Genomic DNA, 11986 nt, shown 5'->3' with positions numbered 1-11986 from the left:
ACATTTAGGGGCCATGAGAGCTAGCTCACCATCACTCGTCAAACCCCCCCTCCCCTCCCCTAACCATGTGCCCACGTGAAAGATGGCTGAATTCAGCTCCGTTAAATCACAACTGGAATCTGCTACTGCCATCGTGCACCTCTGTGCCCAGGCGGCTAATGAAGTTTGAATGAGTTCTGCAGCAGAAATGGACCATAATTCGTATTTGTTTGAATGATGTGTGTAGAAGTAGCCCTGCAGTGCTCAGAAGGTTGGGCATCACAACCCCAAAAAATGAACCACATAATAGTCCGTCCCTGTGGATGCACCACTGCTTTTGTGCGTAGTCCTTTTTGTTGATACTTGTGGCTAATTACCAACTGCATTCTCAGTGGTAAATTACAATGTCAGTAATTTTAAAAAAGGGGGTTGTTAGGGACACCCAGTGTGTCTCTGCATGACTTGTAACAGCGCTGTAAAATGGCAGTTAAACGTTTATGAAGCACGTCAACACGGGGGTTGGCTCTGCGGCAGCATGTGAGACAATGGGCCAAGTTCAGCTGGATGGCAGCACAGTCATACACGGCTCTCCACAGCCACACAAAGAGTATTATTTAGCACCATTACCAGGAAACAGAGAGAATGGGCATTTAATTAGCCTTTTAATTGCAGTGTAAATCCACATGGTGAACCGCACCATCAAACGTACATTTCCCCCTGAACCTCGGACCATCTGAGGCAGTAAGACTTTGTGGCGAGCAGATGGAGGAGCATGTTGGAGGAGATCCCACTCTTCAATATCCTTCTCTCCAAAAAAACAGGGTCTCAGTGAGTGACCCACTGCTGCTATTTAAAAATTATAGCATCAGTTTGCAAAGACTGGGAACCATCATCAGCTGACAACTGATGTTGCACTAACCCTCCATCATTTCCTTCACACCTGGCTGGTGATTCCCTCCATTAAAACAGCTCATCATGTATGATTCCTTCGCTCCACATATAGATAGTCTTGCACAGTGAGGATCAAGCTTCATGGATATGGAAAGTGTCAGTTTGTGTGCTGTTTTTACTGTGTTTGGGAGTCATTCTGAAAAAGTCACAGAATCTCCTCTGCCCAGTTTGCAGCATGGCAGCGTTCGATTTCTCCTCAACTCTCTGCTGACAGACAGAATAAGCTGCCAGTCAGCCGGTCCATCCTGTCCACCTGCGCAAGTGTTGATTTGCCTGTAAGCCGCCCAAGGCTGATTGATTCCTGAGTGAAAGCTTCAGGCACATGAGTGACACCACATGATTACTGTTCACACATGACTGCCGTTTGCCAGACTGCAGGCCTCATCACATTATGACCATAAATACGAAAGCAGCAACCATTAAGATACTGTAGTTTGTGACACGACTGCATTTTCTCCAGAACGTTCTGCAGCTCATGTGCATTTTCCTGCGTGTGAGCATCATTTGTTGGGCTCCAGCATTTATTAATGTTGAGATTTGCTAAAGAAAAGTCATTTAATGTGAAATCCATAAGGCCATATTCCTAATGTAGCATGAAGCTAGCTTCCCTCCGAGAGTTATAGAGTTAATGGAGCCACGACCCAATGAGACATCACAGAAGGGGAAAAAAAGGGGGAAATACACATTTCCTTTTGTTTGAAAAAGACTGCAGTTGAGACCCACAGCTGTACATATTTGTTTGGGATTGCTGCAGTTTGTCAGTGGGCGCATAGCATCGTGTGTGTTTTGTCACGGATGAAAGAAGGAGCAGTGTACATCTCTTGACAGTGAAGTAAATTATCCATTTCTAATGTCCCATTGCACCTCTTGCCCCCTGTGGAGTAGATAGAATTGGATCATAATTGAATCACTCGCAGCAATTATGATAGCTTGCCCTTGGCTATGCAGTAGGACAGTGTCATGATGACACAGTGTACCACACATTACCACAAACACACACTTGTATACACACAATATGCAGTATTGTGGCACTTCCGCACTGTGCATGGACTCCAAAACACAAGGAAATCTGCTCATTGTAAAAGTCTCCAGTATGATTTTAAGATGACTAATCTTCGCGTGAGGCTTTTTCTCATGAACGTTCATGTTTCAGTCTAAGCTTTCACACTCTTGGGGTGAATCCTCTTGATGTTGTGGTGAAAAATACATCATACACCCTACGCTGCCACTAGACCAGAGCACCCGCATCCTAGACCAAAGTAATTGCTCGCCTCGTTCGCTCAGTAAAGTGCCATCTAAACACATGTCCTTTGAGGCAAGATTTTGCCACTCGGCAGCCATCTTGGCAACACTCCCAGGCAGTTATTTTGGGCTAATAAGACCAGACCTCTATGTAAATGAATAGGGAGAGAGACATTACTTCACTTTCAAAGGTCACTGGGAAAACTGCATCTTTAGAATCATCTGTCAAATCTGATAAAAAAAACACTAAAAGAGTTCGGCAACTTCGCCCCAAAAAGATTCAAAACACTTTCACAACTTATTTGACGGCTTAATCCAGAGCACCGTGATGTGATGCCACCAGGTCATCCCACCAGTACACTTGAATAAATGCGAAATTACTGTCTGATCTTTAAATAACCTCCCCTCTCGTCGAAATCCCGTGTATTAGTGTGATATCCCCCTCTCAGAAGTCTGTCTGCAGTCGCACTAAATTGGTTTAAAACCTTCGTGAATCTCAACCGAACGTTCGCGTCAGTTCAGCAAAGTAGACGATAGGCTTCTGGGGAAAAAGGGGCGGGATATGTGTCATTCAACCACCTTCTCTGTCAGTACAGACTTTTCTATTCAAAATGCTTTACGTGGGTTGTCCTCTCTCAACATGGCGGCCCGGTAAGAAGCCTTATTACCTATTTGTAATATTTGTAGAGAGTGACTTGCATGCACAAACATGCACGCCCAGCTATCCCAGCTACCAAAACAAGGAACAGAGACGTTCATACCACAGCACACACCCTCCCTCTCTGCTCAGGATGACATTACTGCCATTATTAGCAAATGCAGTAGTTATTTGCTGCTATATAAATGTTAAAAATCAAGTCTATATATTTAACCTTCTGAAGACATCCATTAATCAGCATTTTGCAGCTTAGCAGAAAATCCAGAACCTCAAGTTAGTTTATTTACGTAGCCAAGTACCACAAATCACAAATTTGCCTCGAGGGGTTTTAAAATCCATCCAGCACACGGCACCCTCTATTCTCCATTTGGAAAGAAAATTCAATGAGAAAGCGCCGAATGTTGAGGCAGTAGCACTAAAAGCAGAAGCTGCTTAGCCTCAGATGAATGCAGCCCTTTTACCTCAAACTCACCACCTCTTCGTTTAACCCTACCCGTTCGCCGAGCTGCGAGACATCCCCAATCACCTCGAGTTTTAAGGTTGCCAAGCAACAGCCGCTCATGAGTGCTGCACGCGGGCCGTACGGCTGCGCCTGTTCTGCTTGTTCACACAGATGTGACCAGCTGGGAGGAGCAGAGGCCAGAGGCAAATACATTTCTAAGAGAAGGGAAACACTGTGTGTGTGTGGCCCGGTCTGGTTGTACTCAGATGTTTTTTGGGAGACTTTTAAGAATCCAGAGAGAGAAAAATGTATTTGTGGTTGTTCACTTAATTTTAGAAATATTTTTAAAGCTCAGACGTCTTAATACAAATCTGCTCAAACTGTGACTGAATATTTTATCTCAAAACACTTCCTGGAGACAAATACTTGGAGGCATTTGTAAAAAAAAAAAAGAGAAAAAAACGAGACATGCAATTTATCTGAGCCTTTTATCTCAAATGAAGAAACCTTTCCCTCTAAATTAGCATAGGATTTTGGTTAAGAACGAACAGGCACTGCATTAAGTACAGAACCTCTAAATTAACATAATTGCGCGGGCAATTACGCTAAAAGTGTGGCGTGAGTCTTTTTCGAAAGTAAGCATGATCTCGTTTTAGGAGATTGAATTTGCTAATTCGGTTACAGCCCACTATCTTCAGCAGTGGCATTGACCCTGTGTTGTGCCCGGCAGCCACTCACTGGAGGGAAAAGGGGCTGGGAGAGGGTGTCATGAAATTAGAAACTGCAGGGTAAACACTCATCCATTATATACAATTCCTGACATTCAGGGTCCTTTAGACTCTGACGTGTGCCGCACACTGAATAGCAGCTTTGTTAAATTAAGGCTTCGGTGACAGTAAATGTTAAAATTGTGTAAATATATACCCTCTCGAGTGCCTCTGACTTTTTTTTACGATTCTGAAAGAGCAAGATCCCTAAACTGATGAGCACCAGAGGGACACCATTTTCCACAACCGAGCAGCACTCCTTGCATCCATATATAAGTATAACTCTGTGAAAGACGGCTTGGAACACCCCAAATCTGCCTCAATTAAGGAATTAAATACCAAAGTCTATCTATTGAAGTTTAAGTATCATGTACTGTAGGCCAATCAAATAAAATCTAACGCAAATAAAATCTGCATTTTTGTTTGCATGGTTTGGTTTGTAATGGGTTCCAGCCCTGTTGGAGTGTCTGCGGATGAATAAAAAGGTGTGAGGTGTGAGATGACTCGCGGTGCACTTTTGTTTCTTTGAGTGTACCTGAGTGAAAAAGTGCACGAGTCCACGGGTGAGAGAGCGAGCTGACAGGTATATTTGTTTGTCTTGGCCCCTGGCTGCGACCTTGGCTCCCTCTTTGGTTTGTTCAGCGTGAAACCAAATCCCTTAATCAATCCTTTAAACTGCCCCTCGCCTTTTTCCACCATTAAAGCAATTACACTTTAGGCCATCACGTTCTCGGACCTGATAATAACGCTGGGGGGTGCTGCGACCCCCCCCACTCTGTTGTTTCAGGGCCTGCAGAGCCAATAACGAAGGATTTTTTTACATCGAACTTAAAATCCTCCTCCAGCATGAATTGATCAGTTTCAGGCTGGATGTGGTGCTGTCCATTAAAACAAAAAACATTTTGACATTTTGATTCACAGTGCCGTGTTTTCTTGAATTTGATGAGATGATTGTAAATTATTGAATGATGTGAGTAGAATACGTATCTTCTCTTCCTGCGGTCGACTACCTTTTGTCTTTCCCCTGCAGTAAAATCCACAAGAGGAGCTACTATTAGTCACGACTGAGCCTGGTGTTGATATAGGAGACTGTTGCTGCATGGCTCAAAGTCCCCAGGTTGCATCTGAAGGATCAAAGTACTTCTGAACGGTTCAACTGCACAAATAAGCTAAAAATTCAAAAGAGGGGTGACATTATTCTTATGTTCTTGCAACAATGGATCTGTGTACCAGTCTTTCCACGACTAAATCAACCCCAATGCCACCTCGGTTGCTTCTTATCTCTCTCGGATCACATCATATAGATGAAAACTCATGCTCGACCACCTCTAGTGTAATGACTTCACTTTGAAAACAGATGCGGACTTGTCTGCGCTTCAAATGTATTCATATCACACATTTGAAGATGCTGTTTCCAATTCAGCACGTGGCAATCTTGTTCCACCGCTACGTAGCTGATGTGCGAGCGAGCACCTGACCTCTGCTGACCTCCGCCCTTCACGGTTCATGCGACTTATATCGACTCCGAGGATGACTGCCCCTGCTAACTGCACATCAGCGTGTCCGCTCACACAAAGGCCGGGCTCGCCTGTTATCAAAAGTCAGATCTGGCTCTGACTTCAATCCATTTCCTCCTCCTCGCTCTGGGTCTCCTTTGCCACCTCATGACAGCAGCTTTTCCGGCTCATTTCACTTGAGATAGCCACGTCACGCGGGAGACGGGGAGATCTCTGCAATGACCCTGCCTCAATCAGCAACGCCTTATTTGATTGAGTTCTGTAGCACTGCAAACAAGGAACAGAAGATGACATTGTATCCTTGTAAACAGACGCAGAGGAGACACCACTCTAAAATCAAGGGCTAAAGGGCACGCCAAGGATAAGTGTATTGCTTGATGAGCTTTTAAAAGTCAGTCTGGGTCCAAATCTCTTGAAAGGCTCATTTAACCCTGATCCTCCTCCTGAAATGGCAATTTGATTTGTCCGGTGGTTAATGTACTAGAGGACCCTTAATGCAATTTGATGGCATGTGGGGGTGTTGGTGGAGAGACACAGGCAGAAATTATTTTAAGTAAAACTCCAGAAAAGACTTGAGTGCTTTACAATTCACCTCTAGCAGGCCATAGGAGGATTGAGGGCATCTGAGGCTGATCAGTGCAGCCTCTGACGGGACCAACAAAAGGCGGCAGTCTTTGGCTTTATCTCACCGAGCAGGAGGACTTTGTTAGGCCCGCCATAATAAACTGAATAGAGGCAGGGCGCTGGGCTCTAATTGAATTTCCTGGCTTGGTAACTCAGCTGCTCACCTGCCACTATACCATTGTTACCCAACAGAGTGCACCTTAACTGACCTAGATACCGCCGCCTGCATCCCCCGCATTCAGCCTGATGAAGTCAACACGTCTCTACCAAAGTGGTTGTAAACAATGAGATGTGAGCAGCATTGGGCTTTACTTGAACTTGCTGTGATCACTTTTGTAGTGAGGACAGATTCAGTGATTACGTTACAATCACGACTGTTTCTTAGACAGTGTGGGGGTCAGCTTATCCACCGTCTTAACCAGAGTTTGGTGAAGGGTCGAAATCAGTTTGGTGGAGAGAAACTGCCAGTATGGGTCATCAGAACTGCTTGTAACATTTGCCATGTCAGAACTTGGTGAGTCCAAAAAATGTTTTCTAGCATAACCTGACTCTTAGCTTGGCGGAGGTGTAGGTGCAGGACCCTAACAGGTTGTTTGTACATGACTTCACATCACTGCGAAGACCACAGATGGGGGGCAGGAAGTGATTTCTAAATGGATAAAATGCTATAAAAATGCCAAAGTTTTGTGCTCTTTACAGCTTTGCCAACCGGTCAAATCGGGAAAATAACAGGAGCTACTTTTGAGTCCCGAAAGTAGTGACACATAAAGGCAAAAAGTTTTAAAAACTCCCAGATAAAACCTGCGTCTTAAGTCTGGAGGAGCAGAGTCAGACTACGCTGGTGTACGCAGTGACCACTTCGTGAAAGGTAAGGCTACAATCATTTTGCCACTTAACTCTACTGTATATATCTGGCTAAAGTCTAAAGAAATACAGAAATAGATATAAGCCTCAAGACTCTTGTAAGCCTTCATTTGGCTAGCTGTGTAGTAGGAGGTCTGCAGGACTGAGTAATTTGTGATATCAATAGCCTCCAGGCAAATCGGTCAACCCGCGAGAAAAATCACTTTTCTGTAAAGTGTAGGGATCATATCTAATGTGTCTAGAAATGTTCTGATGATACTTGCTGCATGCAGGTCCATCTAAGCCTTGAGCGTATTCACTTTCCTCCATTACCAACGATTCCTCACTTCCTGCCCCCCATCTGACCAGCGCTCGTCATCGGGATTACGTGACTGCAAACGAGCTATTGTAACTGACCAATCACATTTTTGTAATGTCATAGCTTTGCAACCCTTTGTGACACATATTAAACACTGAGTAATGGTGTATTTTAACCTAAATCCAACTACTTACTCTTGCTGTGGAATAATTACTGGGAATAAAGACACAAAACCAACAGTTGGCTGCAAAAAAAAGTAAAAACTCGTGAGGAGTGCTTGACCTTCAGGGTACCAAGGTTAGAATCCTGAGCACAGCTGGTGAGAGAGGCTGACAGTTTACTCACTGAATTAATGATACAAGTCAAGGTCAAGTGCTAACTGATTATGCGCCCCATATGCAGCCAGGGGAAAAAAACATGCTGCAAATTCCTTTACACCTGGAGACGTGATTATGCACCAATCCCTGAGTCACATTTGGTTTTCTTTCCCCCTTGCAGGCTGAAATAACAGCAGCGGGAACCAGCGGAAAAGATACTTAAAGGCACGTGTGCTTTCACTGCATGTCTCTGCAACCTTTTGCTTTCAGTCGGCAGTTTGGAGCCCAGTAGAGTGTGAGGAGATCGGTCACAGAGGCAGAGCAACATCCTGAAAACATGTAATCAGTATCTGGCTGCTGTTAATTGAAGATGTTAGTGCAGTGGAGTGGGTAATGACACAGGAACCTTCTTGTTCTGCCACAGATGGACTCCAGACCGACGCGCACATACCGCGCCACACACACCACAACCATCCCAGATCCATTCTCGTCAGCTTTTTGACCAAAGATAACACGGCGAGGGGAGGGTAGCGCCAAGGCTGCCTCAGCATGAAGAAGCCATTACACAGAGAGAGGGAGAGACCACGAAGAGGGAGAGCGATGACAGACACCTGATTTACACATTCATTGAAGGTTTTAAGATCCTCAGAGTATGTCTCTTTAAAAAATGTTCTCATCATCACCAGAATTATCCAACTCTTGGAAATAAATCAATGCAGCATGTATTCTTGAGCATGCCCTGGATGGAGGGGCATGTTTCACACAGGTACAAAATTAGTAGCTCCATTTGTCAGACACCTCCAAACAATCAGACTCCCACACTGCCCCCTTGAGGTCAACATAGGTATTAAGAACAAGTGGGGAGAAGACAGAAGATGCACTGCACGGAAAATAGGTTAGAGAAGGTTCTGGTGCTTTTAAAACGCTAGGGATAGATTTTAAAAAACTGAATTTGTGCATATCATACTCCCATACTTCTTCTCTCTGAACTGAAAAAAAGAATTGTGTGATTTTTATGTGCGAAAATCACTCTTTCCACATAAATGACACATCCTTGAAACTTATCCCTCCTGACAGATTTGTAGAAAAAGTCTCTCTTGCATTCCTGAGAGTGCAAGGCTCCTTCACTGATATGTCACTGTTCAATTTCCCCTTCAGAGCGCCTCAGTAGCCTTCACTTACACCCGATGACTTGTCACAAACTCTTCTGAGGCTCCTCTGCTCGTCGAAGAAGTTCATCCTGATTACCAAAGGGAGAATGTGAAGCTACTGTGACTCAAGCAGTAACTCAAAAGAAAAAAAAAATCACTTGATGAAAGCTGCAATTTAATCATCAGCCACGCTTCATCCGCGTCGCCCCTTAGCAGCGGCAAACAGCCTCCCGCCAGGCGTGGCATGCCTGGCGTTCACGTGGCACGGATAGGGTGCTAAGACTTCCAGCGAACAAACCTGCCTGATCCTCATCTGAATAGAGCCTGATTATCTCCACATGCAGCCCCAGCGTGACTCAATACGCGGCCAGTGGAAGTCTACCAGACCCCTGAAGCTTTTTAGCAAAACAGACAGACATCAACCACCACCCTACTGCTGCCACCAAAATCACCAAGAGCTTTAATTAGAAGCATCCCTCGCCGTCTCCCTTCCTCCCTCTAGGACTCTCTTGCTTGATTTGCTTGGATCTCTCACAGGCAGGTGACTTTTGTCTCTGCTGATAACAACTCTGGGGGGTCTTGAGAGAGCACTGAAATAGTTCCATCTACCAAATAGGCGACACAAAAACATGCACATGCCACATGACACCGCCGCCCCCGCTGTGCTGCAACCGGGTGTCCTGTCAGGCTGCCAAGGGGGGAGAGAGGAGGAGACACTAATGCACAGCCATCGGTGGTGATGACAGCCCATCTTTAGGCTGTAATGAAGCGAGGAGAGAGTAATGAACTCTGCACATAGGCCAAACGTACAACAGAAGCAGAACAGGATGCACAGACACACAAAGGCAGTGAGACGGAGATAGAAAGAGGGGGGAGGTGAGAGATAACAAGGCTGAGGTGTGACAAAAGAGTGTGTTAACCATGAGGCTGGTGGCAGAGACCTTATCCAAGGAGTGACAGAGGAACACACCCAACGTTAATGCCCTTTTCGACAATAGCCTCCTCTCCATTTCAGGCCATTCTGCTCACTTTTCCTTCCGAGACGTGGATTCATATCGCTGGAGTTCAGACGTGAATGAGGCTGACTGAAGCCAGCTCTAATGGGAATGTTTCCACGAATAAATAGCAGCTACCAAAGCCATCTCATTTCAAGTAACAATGCACACAGATGCTTAAGTGTCGAGCAGAAGTGCCCATCTTCGGCTTCCTGGCTGGGCTGGAGGAGGATGAGGACGCTCGGCTACAGCAGCCGACTAATGCTCTCCATGTACGCAGGCGGGCGTAGCCATGTGGCACGAGAGAAATTAGTCTATCGTAAGACTTTTTTTTTTTTTTCCTCCAGCGGATTTTCATTCTTAATCAAAAAGCTCATTACAGCACATGCAGGTTGGACTTGTCCTTTTTTATATCCTGCAGAAATGTGATACGGCCAGCTCCGGATGTCGATGCAATTATTGACAAGCAAGAGCGGGAAAAAAAAGTACAACTTCAAAACATTTCCAACAGTTGTGTAACCTTAAGCATTTATTCCTGCTTTTGGTAGTTTTCTCTGCAATTCCATTTGATTTCTCATTACTCCCTGAGCAGCTAGAACGGGAGCCACAGACGATAATGAAGCCTCTTTGTTCTGGCCCGCAGCTCTGATGGCCATTTTCTGCTGTTCCTAAAGAAAGTCATTCCATACTGGGGTTTCCATTCAGCAAAATGGCCCATCATCACGATGCAATACATAACCCCTTGCCCCAAATCTCTCTCTCGCCGTCCCCTTAGAAACCTGGATGCTATGTTTTGTGATCACACAGCCCCTGGAGGCAGCGATAATGCGCCTAATGTATAGCATTGTTGCAGCTGAAGCACAGTGGAAAAGCAAGGAAAAATAGACCAGAGAGCAGAACAATGACGTTTGTGGAAAATTACTTTCTAATTGAGGCATGTGCCACGAACATGACAGATAAATTAGGCATTGTCAAGGCGTTCAGCTGTGGTGCGTCACTTTTGGCTCGCACGTTATTTGTTTGAGCATTCCAGCTGAATGTTGTGTTTGTTGTTGTGTCCGTCTCGTATGCTGATGTTTACCCAGCATTCACTTTCGAACTCAGGAACTATGACTAATGCCAACCGCATTGACTGCAGCCGCTTCTGCGGCACAACTAATGCTACCGAGAACATTAAAAAGCAATTTTGCCCCAGAGGTTGATGTCATGCTAAAAATTGCAATCAGATTTTTATGAACAACTCATTTAGCGGATGCTGTCGTGTGGTATCATGCGTCAGTACTTCATCATTCGGTGCACGCTGAACCAGAAAATCAACCTAAAACCAACCAAGCCATTTATCCTGTGGTGACCAAGAGGCTTTAGAGTAGTAAAACACATAACATGAAGCAAAATGAGACAAAAATCAGAATCAGAATCAGCTTTATTGGCACACAAACAAGGACGAATATGTACAAGACAGTGCAATTATAAGAAGTGCAGAATTTTCAACAGTATTTACATAAGAAAAAAAAACAGTGTGCAAAGATGCATGGAGATCAGGGGTTATTGCACAGTGGTTAATCTGACACTCTGACTGTTAAGTGCTCATCAGAGTGACAGCCTAAGGGAAGAAACTGTCTCGAGTATCATCGACGTAATATTGTTCCAAAACTTTTGTGAAAAGAGTTAATAGAAGGTTAAACTGGCAGTGTGCAACCTTTAAATATAAGTCAGTTTCTGCAGTCTGTGTCTTTATTTTGCTACTTTTACATTTGTTTTCTATTTCTCTCTCGTCACAAGGCTGTGCTTATGGTCTGCTCCGGTTTTAGGCACAAAAACCACTTGCTGAGGGTTCGGAAAACATGATTTGGTTTGAAATAGCACACCTGTTTTGATTGCTGCAAAATGGTCTAGAAATGTCCCCAGGTCTCCTTTAAAAAACACCCGGCTAGCTGCCATAAAAACAGCTGGATACGTCCCCACAGACTCAAACTGTGGTCGCCCGCTTGGCAGTCCTGTTGGCCTCTCCACCTCCTGATACATCAGTCACTGTTTCACGATATCTGTAATACTTTGTCCAAACTCATTAAGATTTAACAAATATGTTTACTGATTCAGAAAAATTGCAAAAGCAAATGAAATTGTCAGTTTGGTCTTTGTACAAGTTTCCTTTGGTAAAGTGTTTTCTAAAAAAACTGA

Source organism: Pagrus major, chromosome 7 (genome assembly GCF_040436345.1).
Source record: "Pagrus major chromosome 7, Pma_NU_1.0".
Taxonomy (NCBI): Eukaryota; Metazoa; Chordata; class Actinopteri; order Spariformes; family Sparidae; genus Pagrus; species Pagrus major.
This window is presented reverse-complemented; position numbering follows the sequence as displayed.